Source organism: Podarcis pityusensis, assembly GCF_964106645.2.
Source record: "Podarcis pityusensis genome assembly, chromosome: 2".
In the NCBI taxonomy this organism is placed as follows: domain Eukaryota; kingdom Metazoa; phylum Chordata; class Lepidosauria; order Squamata; family Lacertidae; genus Podarcis; species Podarcis pityusensis.
The window spans coordinates 70,819,316-70,846,629 of record NC_138029.1 but is presented as its reverse complement, the minus strand read 5'-3'; the positions used below and the strand labels follow the sequence as shown (position 1 = coordinate 70,846,629).

The 27,314-nt window shown below is 43.3% G+C and overlaps 1 protein-coding gene across 2 annotated transcripts in view; it reads left to right on the top strand.

Moving 5' to 3' along the window:
- Positions 1-27,314, top strand: part of CDC25C (cell division cycle 25C) — a 391,961-nt gene that overhangs the window by 208,566 nt on the left and 156,081 nt on the right. The gene's annotated exons all lie outside the window — the stretch shown is intronic.

Sequence of the window (27,314 nt, the reverse complement as noted above, 5' to 3'; positions counted from 1 at the left end):
GGAGCAGCATGAAACGAGGCCTCCTTCACCGGTAGAAAGAAAGGTGGAGGCAGACAGCTTTAAACTGAGCAGATTCCTCCATATCCCAAGAAAAAGCTTGAGAAAAGTTCTGGTATTGCCTTGCTGCACAGGAACTGGAACAAAGTGAGGTGCAGCCCTAATCACACTTACTCGGCAGTAAAGCCCCATTAAACTGGGTGACATGCATTTCAGAGTAAAGAAGCATGCTTCCTCTCCAGGCTGACTTGTGCAGCTGTGTGCTTTTTATATGGTCCAAGAGGATAAGACCAGAAGGCTGGTTTCTGGATCTCTCTGTCAACCTTCCTTTTGCGTAGTTTCAGCAACCAAGCCAAAGCAAGCCCCAACAAAGGGGAGATGTAAAAAAAAAAAAAACTTCAAAGGCACAGATTTGCATATGCTACTTTATAGGTACAGATGTAAATATAGAAATAAGTACATAATTTAAACAGAAATGCAGTACGTGATCTCAGCATAGTAGGGGAAACTGCTTTCCAGAAGCTACCTGCTGGTGGGCATCTTCCAGGCCCCTCTTGCTCTCCCTTCTTAGACTTGGACATGACAGCTTTGTAAAGAGAGGACTGTCCTCTGCAAAGGAAGGCATGGGGTCGCCTGAGGAAGTGCAGTGGCTCTGCAGATTCCCCATGCCCCCTTCCTCCCACCTGACCCTGCAGTTTCCTCATATCTTCACCATGATATGTGCAAACCCCCACCTGCAATTTCCAGCCTCACAGCCAACGAGCGCATCCTTTAGTAATACTGATTTGCAGCTCTAGTATGATGATAAGGCCCATCTTTCTATTCAGTAGCAAAAACACATAAATGTCCTTGCAGCCTCAAGAACACTGTTCAATCCTCCTTTAGCTTCAGTGCACACACACTGATGCAATTTATTTCTGCCTTATACATATTTATACCTCCTCCCAGGCAGTTTCTTACTGCTGTGCTCAATAAAGCCATGCAGAGGCTCTTATTCAAAGCAGCCAGAGCAGCAGGGTCGCAGGAAGCACGGCTGCACTTCCCTCTGACGTCAGAGTCTGGAAATCCCATTTTAATCAGGTTTGTTGATTTTATGTGTCCCTTCTGAAGAACAGAATGAGAGTGAAATCTTGTCTAATTGCTCTGGGGAAGCAGATTCATTTTAACTATACCATCGCTGCTGATTTTTGTTTGTACTTTCAGAGCTGGAGAGGAGCTGCAATTTTATATTGGAGGCAGACATCAGCATAGGTTGCCTTTGTTTGTAAAAAACAAAATAATAAAAAAAATACAAAAACCCAGAAGCCTATTTCTGAAGATTTATGACTCCAGGGGTTTGTGCAAACTAAGACTCACTTGCCTGTTTGCTTTCTTATTGTATCAGACTTGGCTCCACGTATCTTCCTACTAAATAATACTGTTATAGCTGAACACAACTGTAGCTATATTGCCATGTGCACCCCTGTGATCAGAGTTTACAACAGTTTTCCTGACAGTAATAACTGTGATCAGGTAAGAGTGCTCTCTCTCCCCTTCCCCATGATGAAGGCTTTGGAAAAGAGCAGAGCACAGAACTGTGTGAATGATCAAGAATTGCATGGCTGAAAAAGAGAGACATTCTTTAAATAAGAATTATAGCACACCGTTCTGTATGTATTATAACCCTTGTCTGTAAGTAATTCCACAGATATGATAAACCGGGTGCTATTCCACAGGTGCAAAACTCTGACTTTTAAAAACATCACACTTTATATTGCCCCACCAACATTTGCCCCAGCTGCAACAAAACATGTCTCTCTATCAGTCTCTATAGCCACAGCAGGCATTGTAACTCTCCACCCCCTGAAGGCACACTCTTCCATTGTCTCCCAAGACAGACGGATGCCAACAACAACAGATAGAGCACTTGTGTTGTTGTTGCCATCCGTCTGTCTCAAGAGTCAATGGTGTGTGCCTCTGGGGTGAAGTCAAACCATTGTGTGAGGAGGACCAAAGTGATCTAAGCCTGGGCAGTGTGTGTGTGTGTGTGTGTGTGTATGTATGTATGTATGTATGTAGATAGCCAAATTGTCTGATTGGTTTAATAATTTTTATATAATGAATATATCCTACAACAGACAGCAAAAATGCTGATACATTTTTGTAACAGCCCCTACAGATCCTTCCTTTGCTATTACCATTCCATCTAAATTCAGCGCTCTGCTTACTGTGCTCTTTGGTTTCAGACTTCTACTGATCAGTGTCACATTCTGAAGGCAGAGGAGAGAGATTTCCAGGTCATTAAGGAAAACATCCCCAGTCATTAAGGAACAATAAGGTTCTTTTGTCTGATTACCCATTGGTTTGTCAGCTGAAACCATAGTGATAAGCCCATTCATGGCAACCAAGAAAGCAAAACTCAAAGTGTTATGTATGACGCAACAGATCTATCACTTAGCATTAGGGGAAGCATTTTTGAAGTTATTTGCATGAATCAAGAAATGTATGCACAGATGGAATGCCATCAGCACTTATTAAAATCCCGTTGGTCCCTATCTGCAGTGTTCACCAGCTCGTCTCTCGACACTTAAAAGCAGGACTGTGGCTCAATGGTGGAGCAGCTGCTTTAGGTTCAGAAGGCTTTGGGTTTGATTCCCTGGCCAATCCAGGTAAAAGGTGATGGGAAAGACCTTTACCCAAGTCCAAGTCAGTTAGATAATCACACTGGGCTAGAGCGATCAAAAGTCTGAACTATTGCAAGGCACCATGCAGAGGCTAATCTTGAAAGCTTCTGAGGAAGAAAAGATTCCATGAGTTAATATTCCCAGCAACCCAGAGGGGGGAATCATGCTTTCAATGTGCTTTAAAGGTATAGTGTGTACAGGGCAGTGACCCAAAGGGGTAGCAGTGGTCTCCTTCTCAGCTGGTGGTGTTCCTTGGACTACTTTCTGCATATGTGGAGCCACAGAACTTGTACAGTTGCCCACTCTAGGAAACTTAATGGGGTGTTTCCAAAATAGTGCTGCTGAGTATGACGTCCTGTCAGCTGAAAGATTTCCATTTGTGCTATGGGACGCACAGCTCTCTCTCTCCCCCCCCCCCCCAGTACCTCCTAAATATGTTTTAAGGTTTCCCTCAACCCTCTGAAGCAGGTTTGGCGAGAATGTGCATGAAAGGAAGGTCAAAGCCCCACACTACACAGGCAGAAAACCTTGCTCTGTCATGACCTGTCATTGGATAATGCTGCCCTATGGAACATGGCTGATTTTCCAAGATTTTCCCTGTGAATCAAAATGTATGGCAGGCAGTGGCCCTAAACTGAGCCAAGAGTTGCAAGCTTAATGTGTAGTAGCCATGGTAACATTACCTTTCTCCACAGTCCAGGTCCTCCTCATCAAGAAGTAGATGGCGTAAGTACCATGCCACCAAACAACTAAGATGTCTTGCCCCAGTCTAGTGTCCTCCTGCCAGCCTTACTTGGTCGTGTTTTGGTAAAGGCTGACTGACACAGGATGATTTTCCAGGTCACTGACTGATCACTTTCTAATGCTTGTCCTGCTTAAGACCGATGGAGGTGAAGAGTTGCCCAAAGAACTAGGGCTGAGTTGGACTCCATAGCAGGTAAGATGCAAAGGATTTGGAGGCTGCTGCTTCCTCCTCCCTCTGACACTTGTCCTTTCCACAGTACTTTTACATCAAAAGTCACTGAGCCAGGAAGATTATGTTTTCTATTTTGAGAAGCCCAGCATTTTTTATTCTGTTTGCACAGCCCTCCTAAAAGGGCAGTTCAGAGTTTAGTTTAAATTAAAGTTTAGAACTGGCAGAGGGACTAAAAACAGACTAAGGGGGGATTTGTCTATTGAGCCGCCCCAGCAGACGTCTGTGCAGTGACTTCCATTGGTGCAATAGAGCTCTCCTCCCTCTCCTCCCTGCATGCCCCCTGGAACTGGCTCTTGGGGAAATCAGGAGAACCATCAGGACAGCACATGGGGGTAGGAGAGGGCAGATAATTCCATCAAGGAAGCAGACATGCTTGTGCTGACAGAGCGATCTGCTTAGCACTACACTTGTACCTTGGAAGTCAAACGGAATCTGTTCTGAAAGTCAAATGGACTTCCAAAACGTACAGAAACCAAAGCGCGGCTTCTGATTGGCTGAAGGAAGCTCCTGCAGCCAATCGGAAGCCGTGGAAGCCCTGTTCGGCTTCCAAAAATAGTTTGCAAACCAGAACAGTCACTTCTGGGTTTGCAGCATTCAGGAGCCAAAACGTCTGAGAACTATTGTACTTTTCCGTGTAGGTTTTTTTACTTTAAAATACAGTGGTGCCTCGCAAGACAAAATTAATCCGTTCCGTGAGTGTCTTCGTCTAGCGGTTTTTTCGTCTTGCGAAGCAACCCTATTAGCGGATTAGCGCTATTAGCGGTTTAGCGGCTATTAAAGGCTTATCGGCTTATCGGATTAGCTGCTAAAAGGCTATTAGCGGCTTAGCGGCTTAGAAAAAGGGGGGGGAAGCGAAAAAAAATCTCAAGACTCGCAAGACATTTTCGTCTTGCGAAGCAAGCCCATAGGGAAATTCGTCCTGCGAAGCAACTCAAAAGCGGAAAACCCTTTCGTCTAGCGGGTTTTCTGTCTTGCGAGGCATTCGTCTTGCGGGGCACCACTGTAATGTTAAAAGGGGGGGTAGTTTTATACATGGGGGAAATCTCCCCCCATTTTCTTAATTTTGAGTCCCCCAAAATAAGGGGCGTCTTATACATGGGGTGTGTGTGTTATACACGGAAAAATATGGTAAGCTGTTTAAAAACCAAGGTATGACTGTACTTCTATTTCCTCTAGGAGCTGGAATGTAGGAAGTGCCTGGTTCAAATCTGAACCACTGTCATGGATTCCTGAGGCACTAATGAATACTAACATTTTTTTGTCCAAAACAGTGAGGAATGTTACAGCACTTTGAAGACAAATGTATGTATTCTGGAGCAAGCTTTTGCGGACTGCAGCATATGACAAAGTGGATTATGGTCCATGAAAATACATTCATCTTTTAACGTGCCACAATATGCTTTTGCTGTTTTTGATGGGACAACAGTTAGTTAGTAAGTTAGTTAGTTAGTTAGTTAGTTAGTTAGTTAGTTTATACATACTGTTTCCAAATCATCTTTGCTCCAAAGGAGCTCAAAGCAATGTACAACAATCATATTCATACTCAGAGTAGATCCATTGTAATTAATGAACCTAATTTAGTCATGTCTATTAACTTCAGTGTTTTCGCTCTGAGTAGGACTGGCACTGACTATCACCCATTAATATTAGCACAAAGCTAAAAAGAAGAATAAACTTCGCATTACAACACTGAATCAAACATTGCTGCCTATTATCAAACTACAAAATCCTGGGTAAACAACAATGTCTTCAGTTGACATCTGAAGACCAACAATGAGGACAATAGAAGTGCTGGAGATTGTTTCAGAGTTGAGGCCCCATCACAGAGAAGACCTTCTACAGGTCCCCTCTGCAGGGAACTGTGAGAAGAGCTCCTGGTCAGGCCTCAGCCCATTATGGGCACCAGCTGAAAGCCAAGAGCCTAAATTCCTTGCCAGAAAAGAAAATCAAGCCTGATGTTGGATTTAGGGGACATGGAATAGAGCAGGCATAGGCAAACCCCAGCCCTCCAGATGTTTGGGACTACAATTCCCATCATCCCTAGCTAACAGGGCCAGTGGTCAGGGATGATGGGAATTGTAGTCCCAAACATCTGGAGGGCCGGAGTTTGCCTGTGCCTAGAACAGAGCAATGTTAAAAACCAACAATTAAAAGAGTGGGAAGTCCACATGTTTTCTGCAGTCACCTACTAGGTAAATTCCACTTTTGCAGCAAAGGCTGACGATTTCAATCTTTCCTGTGACACTACTCTTATTTTTAGATTGCCAGAGTCTTGTTTAAGACAGTCAATATGGGGCAACATCCAGTTTCAGCAAATAAAAGGAAAAAAATACAGGACACCAGGTCACCATGGAAATAAATGACTCAGAAGTCAAAAGTCACAAATGAGAAGGACATCCAACTTGTTGTTTTTCAAGGAGTACAGCATAGTTCAGTCACTGCTGCTGTGAGCTGGCTGTCGGCCCCTGATTTAGCAAGAAAAGATTTATCTCTCTTCCCCTTGCTCCCTTTCATCATGCTTCTGCTTCCGACAGATGTTCTATGATTTAAATAGATTGGAAAAAACAAAATGATTGGTTCCCCCCCCCAAAAAAAACCACATCTTTCATGGCTATATATATGTTATATATGTGTTATCTAAAGTTATGTGGATCTCACAGCAACAATGTTCAGATTAACCTTCTGATTTTGGAAATATTGTGGCATGACAATTAATGGGAAATTACCACAGTGTTCATCTATGACAAGCTGGGAGACATTCTGGAAAGACTAGATGTACTTTGTGTGTGATGTGCAACAAAATCAGCTTTCATGGCACCAGATCTGTACCAGGTACAAAAAGTTCAGCTTGCATCACAACTGCTGCTATGCAAACAGACCCATTCCATAAACAATGAAACAGTCCCATGAATGACTTCTGAAGGCTCCAGTATAAACATGCTTACATGCATTAAAGAGATGTGGCAGGATCCAGAGAGCTCATTGCACAAGCTGAAGGCACCTGAACTTGCACAAGGCATCATTCAAGTGGGTTGCTTGACCCTCCAACGTGGCTTTGATGGAGTTGTACTTTATCATTTGGGGGGGCACATAGCTTAGTTTGAGGAGCAGCCCCCAATTCATTATCTCTGTGTATCTGTATTTAGCTATTATTGGTGTGGCAGGTTGCTTATCAGTGTCAGCCTGCTACCCAAAGGAAGTTCTGGCTGGGCCAGAAGCAATGATGTAGCATCTCATAGTGGACACTGGATGATCACGCAAATCACTCTGGGGCTCTGGCCTGAGCAGCTGGCTTCTCCTTGCTGCATGGCTGCACTGACTCTGAGTAAGAGTTACATAAATTGTTATTATACCCAAAACTCTGTGATTGCTGCAGGCCTACCACCTAGTTTCCATCTCTTGGTGTGTAGAACTTACAAAAAAAGATCACGTGCAGTATTATTCATCCCATATGGTAATAATTTTTGTCCTGGTTCAAGGACTAAATACTCCATCACCATAATCCTTCTTTCTAGAAGTCAGAATATGTCCATATAATCACGTCCATTTTGTCGCAGGGGAAGAAGGAAGCACTTTGTGGTTACCTAGCAACCAACTATCTGCCATATTGAGTGACATTTCTTTGGTTCTACTAAGAACCAGCCTGTGTACACAATGTTGTTTACTCTGACCAGTGCGCTCCCTCCACAGATATTTGGATCTGTGTTCACACAATGTTACTAATGATTGAGAGGCAGCTCATCGTTTCTTGTTAAACACGTAGTTTTATGTGCCTTACCTCAAGTCAGCTTCAATCCAACTTGAAAATGGTACCTGCATTGATTCTGCAGGTTTCCTGCAGGTGGGTGGTTTTACATGCCTGACATCAGTGTGGGTGTTTCCTGTGGAGGAGCCTGCCACTTCCCACCTGTTCACCACCTGCACCTTATGTCAAAATTAGGGGTATCTGAGGAAATGATGACACTAACAGTGATAATAATATTTCTACCCCTGCACTGGACTACCTCCCTGCCCCCCAAACATCCAAATTGGCTCCCCTACCATTCCATGCTAGGGGCACAAGCAAGGAGCATCCTTTGGAAACATAGAACTGTAGAGCTGGAAGGGACCATGAGAGTCATCCAGACTAACCCCCTGCAATGCAGGAATCTTTTGCCTATTGAGGGGCTCGAACACACAACCCTGAGATTAAGAGTCTCATGCTCTACCCTCCTTGCTTGCCCCTGGCACCTCAAGGGAGAAGGAGCCAAATGGTTGCTGTGGCTGCTGGCAGCATGGCCCATTGACTTCCCCTGCCTCCCCCGTGTGTAAAACATGGCTTCCCATTAAAAACAGACATTCCAGTTCATTAGCATTCTAGGACTGCCTTGCAGTACAGGCAACAATGAATTTTCCTGCATAGCCAGCAACACAATCCTAGCTATGTCTGCTCAGATATATGCCCTGTTTAATTCAGTTGGGCTTACCCTCAGGTAAGAAGAGTTAAGCGTGCCACCTTAAATTGAAATCCTACCCCTCCCTGTCCTTGAGAGTAAGCCCTAGTAAGCACAGTGCGACTTAATTCTGAGTGGCCATGCACATGGTTGCACTGTCAGGCTGCCGTCTTATGCTTTCCCATTTACTTGGAAGTAAGACGACAGCTGCACAGAGCTGGGGCAGGGAGGCCAATTGAGCAATCTGCATCAGGTGAAGACATCCCCTCTCCCCCCACTAGTGTGGACAGAGAACATGGAAGCACATCAAAGACCAGCGATTGCATGAGGCTGGACTACATGATCCTCGGGGTCCCTTCCAACTCTACAGTTCTATGATATGCGCGATGATGTGCAAATTTGACTTGAAGCACATGGCACAGGGGAACAACCTCACTGCACTTTAAACTGATACTGCATCCACAGACCTACTCTGAGAACACAACACAACAAGCCAACACCGCCCCACTGCCAAAGCTTACATAGGACCCCCACTAGACTCTGTGAAGAAGTTGTTTTGTGTCAGACATGATGAATGAGGAGTTCCCACCCTGCCCATAGCCTCTAGAGAAAGCAGGCAGCTATCAACCCAATTCTACACTCTGAATAGGACTAGGCAGTTGTTTGATAACTAGTTGCCTGATCTTTCCTATGGGTCAGTGTCCTGAAGGCATGTCCACCTACAAGGGAACATGTATTGGAGGATGGAGACAACTTGTAAGAGCCAAGCAGCAAAAAACCTCTTGCACAAAGATAGAAGTTGATCGCTCAACTAAGCAGAGGCCTTACTGAAAAAGCATGGGAGCTCCCCACTGCTTCCTGATTAATATGCTAGGAGGCCTGTGTGACATTTCTATAAAATGTCTCTGTGCTCCTGGGATTTGATGATTCAGTGCAGGCTGCCTAGGATTTCTGCAAAGCATCAGCCTTCCACATTTGCCGCGGCGCCTTTTATCAGCCTGTCAAACAGCAGTATTTCCTCCACTTTGGCTACAACAACAAAAAGGGAGAATGTACAATTCACAGTTAAGTTGTGTGTAGCAATGGATTCAAAGGGCGCTGGCACGCAGGTAAATCTACCTTTTAAATCAAGCTAAAGTCCAACTGCCACAGCCAGTTAATCGTTTCTCTTTGATCTGAAAAATAATAATAATCCAAGATTGACACAGGACTGTGAGAGTTACATGAAGCAGAGCATTTCCAGAACCCATATAGTACTTGATTTTAGCCTAGCTCCTAGATTATGGGTGTATTTCCATGACTGCCTTAGGATGCAGCAAAGTTGTTGTTGTTTTTCTGGTGTGTATCACAGCGTTCCACCTCCCGCCCAGCTATTCACATCAGCACAGCTTCATTTGTGTCAGATCCATTTTTGTTTCCTTCCAGTCAGGCCAGAATTTACCTTAATCTGGCTGCCAGGACACGCTCCTGATGATCCTGACCCTGGAAGGAAGAAAACCAAAAGAGGCTTGCACAAAGGGGTCAGCCTCTTTTCTTTGGCCTTAGCCCTATCCCTGGCCGGCTGTCCATTGTTCTCCCTGGCCAAGGATGGGTCAAAGGCCCGGCCAAGCAAGTGGCAGGCACCCGCCCAGGTGAGCCCCCGCCCGGTGCCACAAACCCCGCCCATCTGTGGGGAAGGGAGGGCAGAAATTGTGTACACACCAGGGGCTGTTCACAGGGTGGGGATGTTTTTACCCTATGCTAAGGTGTTCACAACCTGGCTAGAGACAAATGTATGCAGCCTTAGAGAACACAGTGAAATAAAGCAGAAGAGTGTGATCATACTCACAGCGACAGAGAAGACCAGCTGGGAGGCATTTAATTTAGTTGACTTGAGTGTTGTCTTGGTGACATGGCCATAAAGAGTTTGTTGCAATTTACTTTGGTTTCAGGCACAAAACAGTAGCCACAACATGTCACTAAAGATGAGGAGAATCATAAATGCTTTAGCACTAAAAATGAGTTAACAGAGATGAGGCATCTCTGGAGCATTCTCATAAATTATCCTGAATTGGTTTGTCCTTTCTGCTTTACTCCATGTAGATGCATATTTATGGCTTCTTGTGTTTAGATGTGGGAAGAGTGAAGTCAACGTGATCTAGTATCCCTCCCCCTTTTAATAAAATCACCCCCCCTTGCAGCATTTCAGTCACATTTTATTAATTCTGAAGTGAACATTTTATTAATTCTGAAATGAACAATCTACAGTCAGCTGCTGAAAAGTTCATTAATACCAGGAAATCCTGGGCTTGGAACTATGAATCTCGAAGATTGTGACCCTTTGTCAATATCTGAACCTGGTCCCCAAGCTCTGGAAATCAGGAAAATCTTGTTTGAGGCCTATGCCTGCTCAACACACACACCCCACAAGCCCTCCAACAAAGCTCTACCAAAAACAGTAGACTGCCACCACTCATTATTGTCTCCCAATCTGTGGTAGGAGACCCTCAGACCTTTCTAGATGTCACTGCAGATTCAGCAAGGCAAGAGCTGAGGATCCACTTTCTGCTTGCAAAGCCTCAGGCATTCAGCTACAAGGTAGCAGTTGACCAAGCAGGTCCAAAGCACTGGAAATAAGTATCCCAGCTTCCCAAAAATAAATCACACAACCGCTGAGGTGGTGTATTTACAGTGAGTATTTCCATAAAAGAATACCACTAACAGGGCTGCCATATGTCCGGATTTTCCCAGACATCACTGGGATTTCAAAGGTGGAATTGACGTCCAGGGGAATTTCTGAAAGGCAGCACTTTGTCCTGGATCTTAGACAAGTCAATCGAAAAATCACGGGTTGTTTTTTTTTGGGGGGGGGGTTGTTTAAAAAAAATCTCAACAATTTGGGTGGTTTCCTGGTTTTTACTTTTTGAAATATGGCAACCCTAACCAATAAAAAGTTTTATTAAAAGGCTGTCGGTGAAAAAAGAAACAGGGGAAGAAACTACCAATCAGGGGGAAAACCCAATAGCATTAGCTAACCCAGTCTACAGTACGAACCTCACACTTCGGAACAAACTGCATGAGCATATGTGTGAGGTCCTGAACATAATAATAACAACTTGGAATTTGCCTAGCAACCAGACCAGATCTTTCAGTCAATCAGAAACTTAATTAGCTGGAACCATGGATTCTCACAGATTCAGTGCTGCTAATAATGAAGCAGGCCACCATGATGACCTTTGGCTGCCAGCCTCTGCAAGAGAGCCCAGGTGCAAGCAATCGATGATTTGTGAGGACTGAGTACCTTAACAGAAAATAATTCAGACCGTCCAAGTGTCCCTATTTCCCAGGAACGTCCCTGATTTAGAGAAACCGTCCCGGTTTCTGATTTGACCCTAGAATGTCCCACTTTTCCTTAGGATATCCCTATTTCCACTGGAGAAATGTTGGAGGATATGTCGTTATTCGACCCCCGAGCCATCTGAAGGCAATCCTGTATAGGGAGGTTTTTTTTTAAAAAAAAAAAAGTTTACTGTTTTATTATGTTTTTTATATATGTTGGAACCTGCTCAGAGTAGCTGGGGCAACCCTGTAAGATGTGTGGGGTATAAATAGTAAAATTATCATTATAGAATGGGACGTCCCTATTTCCATCAGAGGCATGTTAGAGGGTATGATCATTTTTCTATTAATCCGAGGCCTGCATAAACCAACTCTGGCCAAGGCCTAGCAATATAGGCAGGGCCAGCCCCCCATGAGACAAAGTGAGGCAACCACCTTAACAGCAGGACCCACGGGGCAGCAGATCCTAATGCAGATCTTTATTCCTGATTTGGATCTTCATACACTCCTTCCCTGGAAGCTGGTGTGGGGACCATTTTGTGGTTTGCCTCAAGGGCCAAAATGTCTTGGGCTTCCTTGAATAAAGGCTTGCCTTGAGCCCTTCAGGCTAGTGAAGTGCTCAGAATTCAAGCCTACAGCTTCATCTCAGAGCAACTAGAGATGCCAACAATAGCCACTGTGTTAGGTCTTTAGATTGGACTAACTGCCAAGAGCCTGACCACCTGATCTCTAGAGCAGAACCTACCACCTGTTGCATTCAGAGTATCAGCTCCTGCCTAAGATTCTGAGAACCGCATTGTTGCTGCGACCCCTGTGAGCTAGGTATATTCATTCCAGAGATGGTCCTCATATAGTGTCCATCTCTCCGATGGGCACACACCAGCCCTGGCAAGTGAAGATAAATGCAGCAAAGTGTTGCGTTCAGAATAAACTGTTTATTCTTTTATGTTTGTTGTTGTTGTTTAGTCGTTTAGTCGTGTCCGGCTCTTCGTGACCCCATGGACCAGAGCACGCCAGGCACTCCTGTCTTCCACATTCTTTTATGTAATGCCTAAAAAGAATGGAAATCAATTTGGAATTCAATTAATGGAATATATATGCTAATTTGGAGCAAAGCGAAGGAGTGGGGGGAAGCAGATCCTGTGGCTGGCCGGAATCTCCTTGATTTCAGGATCTGCACTCAAGGTACATTGGAAAGTTTTAGGGAATAAAGGGCGGGGAATATGCTGCTATCTGGGGGATTAGCAAAATAATCTCATTGTGAGAGAGTTACACAGGAAGCGAAAGGCTCAGAGATGGTGATGTCAAGAGACCAGGAGACCAAAATAGAAACTGCTTACTAGCTCAACAACATAGCAGTATAAATGCTGTACACAGAGCATGAAACCAACAGCTCATGTGACAGATCAACCTACAAATCACCATAGTGCATTCATCTTTTGAAGGTGTCATTGTATTGGCAACAAAAATGAGAACTCAAAGGCATGAAGGGGAAGATCTTATATTTAGAGTCAAACAATCACACGCTATGACCTTTGCTTTCTTTCCTATTCATAGAATTGCTACAACTGCAGTGTTGGTGGGGAACAAACTAGAACAATACTAATGTTCCAAATCTAACACTTCCTACAGACTAGTCAAAATAATTTGGGCTATATGAACATCTCATGTGCCTTAAAGCAGAACACATGAGAAAACAAGGTACACTGTACCGAAGGTTACCAGTTCATTGCCTATCAACAAAGGCATCAACACTTGTTCAGTATTTGGTGGAATTCTTGCGCTCTCTTTTTCTTTTTAGGCATCTTTTCGGAAAGATATAGATCTTCCTTAGAGATGGCTTTGGCCACACTGTGTAGGATACTCAGGGAGACATCTCCCTTGGTACTACATCCATTGTGCATTGTTGCTTGGACCATCAGAATGGAGTCTGTTAGGAGGTCAGACACCATGAAGGGTCAGTCACTGCTAATTCACACAACTAAAATGGCATGGGAAGGATGTCATGAATATTAGGCCAATGCCCATCTACTACTGAGCCAGGTTCCAGGTCCTTGTACTGATTTGCAAAGCCTGGAACAACTTCGGTCTAGTCTACCTTACTGCCCACCTAAATATCCCAGCTCAATCACTGAGATCATTTGCAGGAGTGTTTTTGGATTTCTCCCAAGTTGGTGAGGCTCATTGGACATCACTGTGAAATAGAGGATAGTACTAATTGACCCAGTGTTGTCGCTGGAGACACAGATGACTTTTTATCAGCTTTGGCTTACAAACCAACTGTGACTCTACCCAGAGATAACTTGGCTACCATAATCCTTGTTCAGGTACCCATTTTGATGAAGGCAATACACTGTACATGTATTTGAAAGTGCTTCAGAAATTCCAACTAGTCCAAAATATGGTGTTCAGGAATGAAATTGTTCCACTATTTTGCATTCTGCTTGGTTCTTATGAAATTGTTGACTTTGCTTTAAAGGTTATTCAGCACAGGATGATATAATGCACAGGAGGGGCAAATGTTCACAGGAAGGTTAAAAATGCACATACGTTCTATTTTGTACCACAGTCAGAAATACTCACTGGAGGAAGTTTTGCATTGGAAGGTCAAAGCGTCATCCTCGGAATATGGCAATTGAGGAGAAATATAAACTTATCCAGGGCTCTACCGACTGGCTAATGAGTGGGAAGGGGAGTGAAAATATGATACATAGGTCAGGATGTAAAAGAGAGTAGTTAGCTGGAAAAGCTGGAACTGGTGAATCTAACAGCTAGAAGAGCTGGAACAGTTTTCTAGAAAGCTGGAAACATCCCTTAGGAGTGGGTGTGTAGTGGGTGTGGGTGCATGCCAGAGACAGAGGCGCCAACTTCTGAGGGAGAAGGGGCGGGACAATGTCATGCATGTGATATCAGGACATTGGGAGGAGCCAGGGGTGGAGCCAATCAGGGCAGCATGGCTTCAATGGTCGGCTGCTCTTCCTCCTCCTGCTGCTGCCATGGCCAGGAGCTGCTTACCTGCTCCTTTCCTACCATGGCAGGAAGAGGAAGGGAAGGAGAAGCTGTGCTGCGCTCAGCTCCATGTTTGGACTTCTCTGCCCCTTTTGAACATTGGGGCTCCTGCCCCCCCAAAAAATTGAGGTACCCAAAAGGGCTCAGCCCCCAGGAGTTGGTGCCCCTGGCCAGGGAGATATCCATTTGGTGGCCATAAGAAGAAATGGTTGATTTGGTTGGTTGGCATGCCTCCTTTCTCTCTCACGGTGCAGCTAACCCCACACAAAGATATTGACTGGAACTGGATTATTATTTTTTTACTGTTTTATACTGAATGTTTAAAATGAAGTTTGCCACTCAGAGAACCTCATTTGTATGGTGGCATAGAAGTACTATGAATGAATAAATAAAGAATAAAGAAACACATTTCAATTACAGTGGTACCTCGGTTTACATACGCTTCAGGTTACATACGCTTCAGGTTACAGACTCCGATAACCCAGAAATAGTGCTTCAGGTTAAGAACTTTGCTTCAGGATGAGAACAGAAATTGTGCTCCAGCGGCGCGGCAGCAGCAGGAGGCCCCATTAGCTAAAGTGGTGCTTCAGGTTAAGAACAGTTTCAGGTTAAGTACAGACCTCTGGAACGAATTAAGTACTTAACCTGAGGTACCACTGTACTCTATCTTGTAAAGAGCCACTCACTCAAATGACAGATTCCCCTTCGCAAGCTCGGATATGTAACTGGTTTCAACATTTGGCACACAGAGTTTGTCCAAGGCCTGTCCATTCCTAGAAATTCTGGGCTCCAAGCAATTCCTTTTCAGAAGAGAAGTTTGCTTGACTCAGTATACTTCCCTCCCAACACTATCACTGCTCCCGCCATTTATTAAATGTGTCGCCTTTTCAGATTAATTAAGACTAACTGCTTTGCCAGAAAGCTTCATACACAAGCAATGCACACGGGCTGCCTTTGCTGTGATGGCAAAAATCGCCATAGCAACAGTGTGTTTGCCGCCTGCATTCCTAATAGGAGTGACGTTGTGCCTGCATTTGCCTATCAGGGAAATTGATGTGGAAATTGAATCTATAAATATTGCAGTTACTTAGCTTGCCTGCTAAACAGCTTTCTATGGCTAACAGAGGGGAAGTTAATGTTTTGAAAATTGGCCGGCTTGTTTTGGGGGGCTGGTGGTGGCTTCTCAACTGATCCAAAATGAATCTACAGGAAGAGCTTTTCTCTTAAGCTGAGATGCTGCCTTCTCTTCTCTCAGCAGAAAGATTTACAGTCAAGGTACCTGTTATAAGTGATAAAACTGCTCCTTTCCCCTCATGGGGTACCCAAGAGCCCATATAGAGTCCTTTTGTAGGTTCTCTATCAGTAGGAAAAAATAACAGAGACCAACCAGAGAATATTGTGAAGCAAAGCAGCTAGTAAGCCTGATCTTTATTAACTGTTGCAACAGGGTGCTCCCCCACATGCAGGAGAGAGGAGGAGGACCCAGAACAAAGGTGTGCCCGCCCTTATATAGACTTTTGGAATTGCCCACCCTCAAACAATCCCCAGAAACATTATACCCTCAAACAATCCCCAGAAACATTATACATACATCACAGAAGGGGTGTAGTAGCCCAGGACCACCTCCCCCAATACAACATACCTACATCACAGAAAAGGCGGTCTACAACAGAAATCTGAGTGTGTTGTTTATCTCCTGTCTGGCAAGTTATCTGATTGCATTATCTGGGTTTTGGCCACTCTTTTGTTATTATAACTACTTAATTCCTGAATCTAGGTCACAGGTCACAGGCTCACCCTGTTTATATCTTGAATGTGCCCTTAAGACAGGATTTGTGAGGACAAGATTAGTGAGGAAAGAGACAACGGGGACGTTTCCGACTTTGACCTTGCAGAGAAATATTTGAGGTCAATTTGTTCAGGACCTTGTCTATGGGGTTTCAGATATGTGGTTTATATATACAGTTATGAACATTTAAAAAAAAAAATGACCTTAAAATTCTGATAACAGTACCTGAGGGTGATAACCAGCTGATAATACATGCTATCTCCCCAGTGTTGGATTACCCAGTAGACAGACTAAGCACCTATTTAGGACACCAGCAAAACAGGTGTACAAATTCCTTTAATAAATAAATAGATGACATTTGATATGTTTTTTAGAAGCATTATTTACGTGGGTGGGTGGCCAATTTAATTAAAAAAATATATCTGAGAAACAAATTTTCTGACATGCTAGACAAAAGAATGGGTTATTTAAAAAATAGTAATGTATGTGTCATGACTAGACCCATCTGTAATCCATCAAGGAGTATCTCCCATATGGAAGTAGAAGGTGTGGTGATAGACGACACCCAGGAAAACATCACCACACACAGCGGGGAGGGGAAAGGCCCACACAATACACTTCAGTACATCCACAGCTGGGTAACATGATTTTATGTTGTATTCCCTTCTCTCCTTAACACACTATTGGCAAAATCAAAATTAAATGGAGGGGGGCAGAATGTGGGCTGCCACTTGGCTCTGGAATGGATAATGGGAAAAACAGGCATGTGCCAAGAAGTTGAGGGAAAGGTCTCATGATTGACACAAGGGACCAGCTAAGCAGCATTGTGCAAATCCAGCCTCTGCTGAGACCCATAATAACAAGCTTTACTCTCAGCTTGATTTTAGGGAGCAGGTTGTTCACATGCTCAGAATGCTGTGAGTGCACTTATATAGTGGGCTCACCTCACTCAAATTACATTCCTTCATTCATGTTCTGTGCTGCTCTGATAAGCTTAAAGGTAAAGGTAAAGGGACCCTTGACTATTAGGTCCAGTCATGGATGACTCTGGGGTTGTGGCGCTCATCTCGCTTTACTAGCTGAGGGAGCCGGTGTACAGCTTCCAGGCCATGTGGCCAGCATGACTAAGCCGCTTCTGGCAAACCAGAGCAGCACACGGAAACGCCGTTTACCTTCCCGCCGGAGCGGTACCTATTTATCTACTTGTACTTTGACGTGCTTTTGAACTGCTAGGTTGGCTTAGGAGGAGCAATTTTCAGAATGTGAATAGGGAAGGTAAAAATCAGATGCAGCTCTACCACGTATGATACCAAATCTGTCAAATAATGAATAAATGTAGTAGAAAATACCAACATCTTGCCCCAGACATTTGCAATAAATGATAAGTGTATTAGGAACAGGAGTACCGTATTTTTCGCCCCATAGGACGCACCGCCCCATAGGACGCACCTAGTTTTTTTGGGGGGGGGGTAATAAAGGGGGGGAAATTATTTCCCCCCCCCAGGCGCCCCAAGCCTTGCGTGCCCGGCGGGACCTCCTGCAGGGTGCACGAGGCTTGCGGACATCTGCCCGAAGCAGGGGGCGGGCTCCGCAGCTGGCTCCCTGCTTCAGGCTGCAGGCTGCCGCCCCAAGCCTTGCGCGCCCGGCGGGACCTCCTGCCGGGCACGCGAGGGTTGCGGATAGCTTCCTGAAGCCTAGAGAGCAAGAGGGGTCGGTGCGCACTGACACCTCTCGCTCTCCAGGCTTCAGCGAAAGCCTGCATTCGCCCCATAGGATGCACACACATTTCCCCTTCATTTTTGGAGGGGAAAAAGTGCGTCCTATAGGGCGAAAAATACGGTAATTTTCTCCACAGAAGCACTCAACAGGCCTGTAACAAATTCAGTAACTCAGAATTGCTTGTATAATGTGCTCATTCACTCACCCACAGTCATGCAAATGTTCTTTGAATGCAGATGTTAAGAGATGTTGTAATGTTCTGATAAAGCATAAGTAGAACCTTTTAAGTAGAAAGGGTCATGTATTATCTGGTCAAACCATTTACCATAAGGAAAGGACTCCCAACTTCTGACAACCTGTTTACTGAGCATTCATCTTGATTTTCTGGCACAAAACATGCGGTGGGGGCTGGTTTCGCCAACCCCTAAGTTTGCCTCTGCCTTCTTCGGCAACCTCTCGTAGCCGAGTAAGATTGTCTTCCATAAACACGGTTTTAACAGTGAGTCCGTAAGTGACTGTGGAGGCCAATTCTGGATCCACACGTCCTTCCACAGTGTGGACATTGGTTTCCGAGCGGGAGTTGATCACAGTGTGGATTTGCCAAGTGTGCCTTCCTCTTAGCATGTTTCTCCCTTGCGTCCTGAGTTCGAGTGTCTTCAAAGCCCATGACACCTTTGGTAAAGGCTGTTCTCCAAGTATGGAAGGATCTGTCATTTTCAGTTCTCTCAGCGTCTCATTTTTCTAATCTTAAATTCAGTTCTCCATATTTGTGGATTTGTTTTTTTAAGTCCTCATGAAAATGTTTCAGTATTTTAGTGCGAATCTCTCCTAAAAACACACGCACATCTGTACCTGCAATTTTCACATTTTTGAACGCAACTTAATATAAAGCATTTTTGTATGCTATTTTCACAAATATATTTTAAAATGCATTTCCTCCTAATATATGCATTTTTATAAACACTGCTTGGTTGTTAAAGTGCATCACAGAATTTGGATAAGTGCTAATTTTGAAGGATGGCTATGATTTGGTTCTCATACTGTTCTGGAAAGTGCAAATCTGATAAAATTGGCTTGAAAATGTAAACAGAACCAAATTTGTCCCCCATCCCTGGCTGAGACTGATGGGAGTTGGAGTCCAACAGCAAATGGGGGTGGGTTGTTGTTTTTTTACAGTTTTCTCATCTTGCTCGATATAGAGTCATGATTGTTTTGTCCCTGGATGTTGAATGTCCAGAGGTATTCCATTATAGTATGCCAGTAAATATGTGTGTGCATTAAAAAATGGATATGCTTTTGGGTTGGGGCTGTGTGCATCTGTGTTATGCGCAGAACCAAATGTACACACCCATGAATGCAATGCATTAAAAATGCACCCACTTAACACACTTGCCAAGAGGAATGCACCAAAGCATTGGCTTGCTCCCTTAAGCAGGTTGCCTCTCTCAGTTGGGAGCGATTGCTGTGAACTTTGTTTCTTACATCTGCACACCTGCTTCCTTACAGTGAGAACATCTGTGGAGGGGAGAAGCTGGCACATCCAACAGAAAGGACATGAGGCAACAGTCAGTGACAGAGAAGAGCAGGTTGGGAAAGGGTCTCCACTTCTATACAAGCTTCTAGGGGAAAGCCAGGCTCATAGAGAGCACCCTAGACTGAATTTCAAAGCCAAGGAATTCCAGCTCAATCAAGAGAAAGTGCCCAAGATGGCTGTAAGTAACTTCCATCCATTGACTCGCAGTGTGGCAGCTCAGCACGCCATCTTACGCAACACACAACACACAAATCTATTTGCTTCCTCTTTGGCTGGCTATGGCAAAGACCCCCCCACCCCATTATGGACACTGAAAGGAAGCAGTTTAAATTATGTCCTCTACTTCTGTGTTCCTTTTTGTTCCTGTACACAGAATATTCATGTTTAATGAAGGATATAGGAATTCCTCTTCAGACCTACAGAAGAACTCTGGAAATGTGGACTAGATTTCCCAACCCCCCCCATTTAAATTAGTGAACACTAGTGAATCTCTAATATTTACATATAACAACTGCAGCATTTAGCCAAATCTGACTATACCTGTCTGTATTTCAGCTATTTAAATGGACAGGTGTGTTTCTCATAGCTAAGGGGTCTAGTAATCTAACATCTCATGCAAAACACATAGTATTTATTATTTTACCTCTTTCTATCTAATAAAAATGTAAGAATGTCATCACACAGCCTCTGTTGGAGGATTTGTAGTGCTGCATCACAGTCCTGGATTTGCATGAAGTCACGGCGGGGTAGAAGGAGCAAAAGTGAAGGAAGGTTGCACCACTGAGAGGGGGAAAGCAGTGGTTTAAAACAATGACAGAAGTCTGACTAAAGGATGGAGGGAACTGGGAGGAAAACTGTGGTTTTAAACAATGTCAGAGGTTTGAATAAAGTACTCAGCATCTTTTCTCTCACAGCTGAGAAATGGCAGCTGAGAAAATGAAGAAGGCGAACAGCAAAAAGAGAAAGTGAAGGAGGAAAAAAACCTGTTTTAAACATAGCAGAAGTTTTAGCAAGGCTTTCCCCCCCCCCCCCCAGTTGGAACTCACCAGTACTGAGTTCCGGCACCTCTTTAGCATTGCTGTCACTTAGAATTGCCCTTGAGATCATTATCTCAGCATTCCCATTCTGTTTGAAGATGGACATCTATGACCCTTTTCTATCTGATCCCACACACTGCTTTTCAGTATAAGAAAGAGAAAACTAACATCAGAAGCAGCCCTAAGGTGCATCACATCAAAGATGCTGGAGGACAGTTGTAAACTGGTAAACTACTCCAAAAATCTGAAATCATTTGGTTTCAGATTCATGGGGTAGTTTATCAGCACGTTTTACAGCAGCTTTATGAGAAGTGGGACTAGAGAGTAAACATTCTTATTTAAAATTCCTATTCAAAAAAGCCCGATCTTTGCTTCCCTGCTCAGAAGTGTTCAGAGAAGCAGAGTGCCATTTATGCAAGCACGTATCTCTAGCGGTGCAGGAAATTATAGCAAACTGCATCTCCTAATTGTGGTTTGGAATTTTCTTTTGCTTGTTCTCAATAAATATCTAGGTCAGAAAGGAATGCGGCGACAATACAGTGATCTTGTTAAGAGAATTTATGTTCCTCTCTATTGCTCTCCAATGCAATAAGAAATTTCTGAATTTTGCTTGGAAAGGTGTGTGTGTGTATAGTGTCTACAGCATCAACAAAAGGTTGAGAGGCAACAGCGAGCTTTAAATGGGTGATATGATCCAAGAGGAGAAATCTCTCCAGCCAACGTCATAGCAAACAGCCTGCCATCACACACACCGAGACACCAATTTAAAGCCACCGCATCACAATATTTCAATCTGAGCATGTCATAAATGCTGCCTCCCTGGCACCTGCAGGGTTAATGCAAAAATATTTTCCCCAGAAACATTTCTGCACAGTTAATTGGCTATGCCTTTTCCTTTCTTTTTTTAACTGTCCTCCATCAGATCACAAAGCTAGCATTTAGTTACCATGGTCACCTATTACCCTGGAAACCATTAGATATTTTCTATATTTTTAGAAGTTCACAATTGGTTCCTTTCCCATAGGAGATGGATACAGTTAACAGCATTGCCCTCCCACCCTGTCCCAGGGAATCACATTGGGCAGGGGCCGGGGGGCGGGGGCACACACAATGACAGCACAGTTACAAGTGTAAGCGGCATTTGCAAGTAGGTTACAAGACAAACAAATCCTTGCAGGATGCCCTTCCCTGTAGAGACGGCATCCAAGAGGCTGATTGGATATTACTGGAATGAAACATGTGGAATAATGGGAATGAAAAACACTTTAAGTATGCTTAACTGGTGAGCCTTTCATTAACAGCACCAATAAAGCTGGAAAGGCTTTTTGTAGCCAAAGGCGAAACTACAGTCCCTCCATGACTTTCAAACCCGTAATTTTACACATAAAGATACAGTCTTTACATAAAAGCTATTTCAGACTCTCAGCCTGCATCATTATTCAAATCACTCTCATCTACTTCCAGGCTGTTGGGCACTTGAGCAAAGTTTCAGCAGGTGTGATACTTACTCCCTCTGGTGGACAAAAGATAACAATCCCGAGTTTTCCTGCTTTATTTTTAGGTGAATGATAACAGTCAAATCACAACAGGCAGGTGATTAAGGTATAATAAACAGTATTTAAACCTTAATTCCTCAATGTCAGTATAAAGAATAATCATATATTCTAATTTAGGGCTGTCCAATTTCCAGTCACTGGGGATTAACTGAATTTCAGAAGAGGCAGCATCTCTTTTATTTTGCTTCAAATTATTGCCCTACTCAGGCTTTGCTCAGTGTGGTTTCAGCTCAGTGTTCAGACATCCATGGGAGAATACGTAACAAAGGACAGAACACTGTACAATTCTAGGCAGGATTCTCTTGTTTTAGAATGCTGCCTAAAATTGTAGAACGTTCTGTCCTTTGTCAAGTTCATCAGAAACCAAACAAATCAAAACAAATCCCAAGACAACCATGTTGGTCCAAAGAAAATGCCAGAATCTACCGTTGGGTAATACTTTTATTACGACTACTAAAATGTCACAAAATAGCACACAAGCCATGGGCGTAGCTAAGGGGGAGGGCAGAGGCGCAGCTTCCCCCCCCCCCCCAATACCAAGTAAAACAATAGAAATACTTAGTGCTTTTTTTCTAAAAAAATGTTTAGGGGTAATCAAGAAAATCACCATTTTATAGTTCAAATTGGGAAAAATAAAGGGCAGGCCTTATGGTTTTTCCAAAATGGAGATTAGCCATTGGGTGAAACCCGATACCTTCAAGCACCTAGCAGGGACTAATTCCGCCAGCCTGCGGTCTCCATCTACAGGCTTCAAGACTTCAACAGTTAGCACAATTTTGGGACTTTGGGGGGTGTCCCCTTATCTGCCTCACAAACCTTTGCTTCATGTAACATCCAGCCTGACTGTTATAAGAATGTTAAGGTCCTATATATATATAAATAAAATGTTCATAGCTGTATATATAAACCACATGTCTGAAACCCCACAGAAAAAGTCCTGAACAAATGGACCTCAAATATTTCTCTGCAAGGTCAAAGTGGGAAACCTCCCCAATGTCTCGTTTCCTCACAAATCCTGTCTTAAGGGCACATTCAAGATATGAACAGGGTGAGCCTGTGACCTGTGACCTAGATTCAGGAATTAAGTAGTTATAATAACAAAAGAATGGCCAAAACCCAGATAATGCAATCGGATAACTTGCCAGACAGGAGATAAACAACACACTCAGGATTCCATTTTAGACCACCCCTTCTGTGATGTGTGTATGATGTGTCTGGGGGTGGTCTGGAGTTTGAAGGTGGGCAATTTAAAACGTCTATATAAGGGCTTGCGCGCCATTGTTTGGGATCCCTCCTCTCTCCTGCGTGTGGTTGTGAAGCACCATGTTGCAACAGCTTTAATAAAGATCAGGCTTACTAGCTGCCTTGCTTCTCAATATTCTCTGGTTGGCCTCTGTTATTTTCTCCTACCGATAGAGAACCTAAAAAGAGGACTCTATATGGGCGCTTGGGTACCCCATAAGGGAAAAAGAGCAGTTTTTTTCTTATAACACTGACGAAACATTCTGGAGAACTTTACGGATGCGCACATTTTGCAACGTTTCTTGTCAGTCCTAATAAAAGTCTTGCCAATGTGTGGAGCTTGGTCTTTTTAAAAACAAGTTTCTATACACCACCTAATTCTTATACGCACTCAGCAAATGTTTAGTCAATTACTTAGTTATGCGATTACAAAGATTTGGCAGACTACAATACGTCCCTGCTTAAATCAGTCAGCTGTTTAAAATAATTACCGTATTTTTTGCTCTATAAGACTCACCTTTTCCCTCCTAAAAAGTAAGGGGAAATGTGTGTGCGTCTTATGGAGCGAATGCAGGCTGCGCAGCTATCCCAGAAGCCAGAACAGCAAGAGGGATTGCTGCTTTCATTGCGCAGCGATCCCTCTTGCTGTTCTGGCTTCTGAGATTCAGAATATTTTTTTTCTTGTTTTCCTCCTCCAAAAACTAGGTGCGTCTTGTGGTCTGGTGCGTCTTATAGAGCGAAAAATACGGTATTTAAATTCAAGTACTTGTAGAAATGGTTCTGGCCTGTTGAGTTCTCTGGGAAGGAGGGCTGTTCTCACTTTTATCCAATACTGAAGTGAGGCGGGGGGGGTACCTTGTCTAGTGAATAAGCTCTGGAATTGGCCTCCCCAGGAGTCCCACTTAATCTTCTTTACCTCTCAACTTCTCCAAGGGCTACAAAGAAAGCTTTTTAAATGGGGGTTTGATATTTAATTATTCTGTTTTGAGCAATGGAGGGTGCAATCCATAAATACACACTTACTCAGGAATAAGTCCCATCAAGCTCATTTGACCTTACCACAAAGTATACATGTATTTGAGTGGGCTGTAATTTTGAAGGTTTTAGGTATTGCTGCCTTACTATTGTTAATTAATAATAATAATAATAATAATAATAATAATAATAAATATTTATTAAATTTGTTCATCGTTTTATCCTGTCCAAGGCAACCCAAAGCGACTTACAACCAAATTATGGACATTATGTATTTTTTAATATTTCATGTCATTACTTTTTATGCTGTTTTTGGTTGCAAGCTTAAAAAAAAAGCTCATTTTTCTATGCAGTTGATCAATAGATAGCCTCTTGTTCTGGTCCTGCAAAGTAAGTAACCTTGCCTTATATTATATAACAACTTAACAGTCTTCTGCGACGATGTCTGCTGCAACACATTTATGCACAATCTAAAAACCAGTTCATGTTCTTTACAACTATTTTCTCATGTACATTTCTTCAGATTTAATACAGCAATTGACTAAAACTCATACTATCTTAAGTACCGTTATTATATTTCATTGGTGACAGAGTTAAACCTAAGGGTAAACAAAGGACTCCTTCAAAACACTAGCTCTCATGTTATAGAACTGGTTCTCCAAACCTTTAAAGCTAGTTCTACAAGCTGTTATTTTCTTCTATGCTAATAAAAGCTCTGCAATCTGTTGCCAGGAAACAATTGCTTATCTCACAGATGACAAATTTTATCTTAGTTGGGCAAGTTGGGACCAAGTGTCACAAAGGTGTAGCAAGTTTTCAAGTTCTCCAGCACTCTTCAACAGGCAAGGTGTTGCACAATGCAGGGGGCAGCGCAGGGGAACAGGAGTACCAAAATTAGACTGATGTTGTAGCTATGGGGTTAGTTTGTAGACTCAGTTCCAAGACAGGGATTGCAGACAGGTTCCAGGTTACACACCTAGAATTCTGGAATAAATAAGCAATGGATGTTTTCCCCACTTGTAACTCTCAGGCTTGTAACCCTGATCAGTCCCAAGCCTTAAGCAAAGCACAAAGATTCCTGGGATAGGCAGAGGTTTTACCTTAAGCATCAGAGATGGACTGATTTGTAATGATCATTTTCTAATCCCATATTCCTGTATTTGGTATTAGGGCAGTGTTATTCACCCTAAGCTGCGAGTGCAGCTTTCTCCCGATTGAAGTTCAGAGTGTTTGAGGGCCAGGACATTCACAGGGAAACCAAAATGCTTGTTTACAAAGCCATTGTACTACCAACCTTGCTGTACACTTGTGAAACACGGACCACTTAAACACCATTTCCAATTCCTTGAAAGATTCCATCAATGGTGTCTCTGAAAAATTTCACACTTCACTTGGGAAGACAGGCGAACTAATGCCAGTGGACTGAAAGAAGCAAAGATCACCAGTGTTGAAGCAATGATTCTTCAACATCAACTTTGTTGGACTGGTCATGTTGTTTGGATGCCTGATTATCGTCTTCCAAAGCAACTACTCTATTCCAAACTTTAAAATGGAAAGCGTAATGCTGGTGGTCAACAATAGAGGTTTAAAGACTGTCTCAAGGCAAATCTTTTAAAATGTAGTATAAACACTGACAGCTAGGAAACACTGGCCTGCAAGCACTCCAGTTGGAGAACAGCCTTTACCAAAGGTGTCATGGGCTTTGAAGACACTCGAACTCAGGATGCAAGGGAGAAATGTGCTAAGAGGAAGGCATGCTTGGCAAATCCACACCGTGATCAACTCCCACCCGGAAACCTATGTCCCCGCTGTGGAAGGACGTGTGGATCCAGAATTGGCCTCCACAGTCACTTACGGACTCACTGTTAAAACCGTGTTTATGGAAGACAATCTTACTCGGCTACGAGCGATCGCCAAAGAAGAAGAAGATACATTCCCTTTGGCACACATTATGTTTTGCCTTCACAAAGCTTTTATATTTCCTCTCACCCAGGCTCTTGTTTTTACAAGGCCCTTTTTCAGATGAGTTAATCACCAGATCACTGAATGCAAAACATTGTTTTGCAGCATAATACCCAACTCCCTTCAGTTGATATGCTCACTTTTCTTCCTCCTCTCTCCAAAAATTCCCATGGTAGTTATCAAATAGTGGTTCAGGAGTTTGCATGCCCCCTGAAGAGGTTTTAGGAGTGGTACAGCACTAAGAATGATTCAATTCAAGGGGTTGGTTTTGGTCTTTAAGGCCCTTCACAGCTTGGGACTAGAGTATCCAAAGGACCACCTTTCCCCACACCAATGCAGACCCTTGGAGGGCCCTCCAGAGTATGGTGTGGTGGGTCTAGGAGATATGGCCTTGTCAGTGGTGGTTGTGGAATTCCCTCATCTAAGGGGCCCAAAGGTGCTTACTTTGGCATCAAGCAATAACCTTTTAACTTCCCCAGGATTTTAACACTGTCTTAGATTTAAGCTCCATTTCCCCTCTGTGCTTTCTGTTTTTGTACTTTATTAAAGTTTCTATTGTTACTGAATTTTAAATTTTTTCTTCTTATGAACAGCCCTCAGAATTTTGTTATAGGGTGACCTATAAACACTTAATAAACTGGTGGAATGGCTGAATTCAGGATCACTATGGGGTTTGTTTGTTTTTTAAACCAAAATTCCACTTTAGGCATTCTGGGAAAATGTTTGGGAACTGTTGTGAGTAGACCTTATGACCATTTTTGCATGCTAAGGCAATGGCTTAGAAGTGATGTACAATAGAATAACAATCAAGTTCAATAGTCAAAGTATTTGAACAGCTAGAACATCTTGTCAGGATATTTCTTGACTGTTTCCGTTCCAGGCACTAGCCTAGCATGGAAAAGCACTTTGACTGGGCCCCAACTCAGGGTTGCTATACAAGAGAAAATGATGGCAGTCATACACTAGGGTGCTGCAGATCTTTTGCCTGTAGCAGCTGCAGAAACAGCAACATTCAGATGCTAGACTAAGAGGTGAAGCTTAAGTCTTGTAAATGGGGGGTGTATATTTGTAAAAAGCAATATGCAACATATGAAACACCTTTTG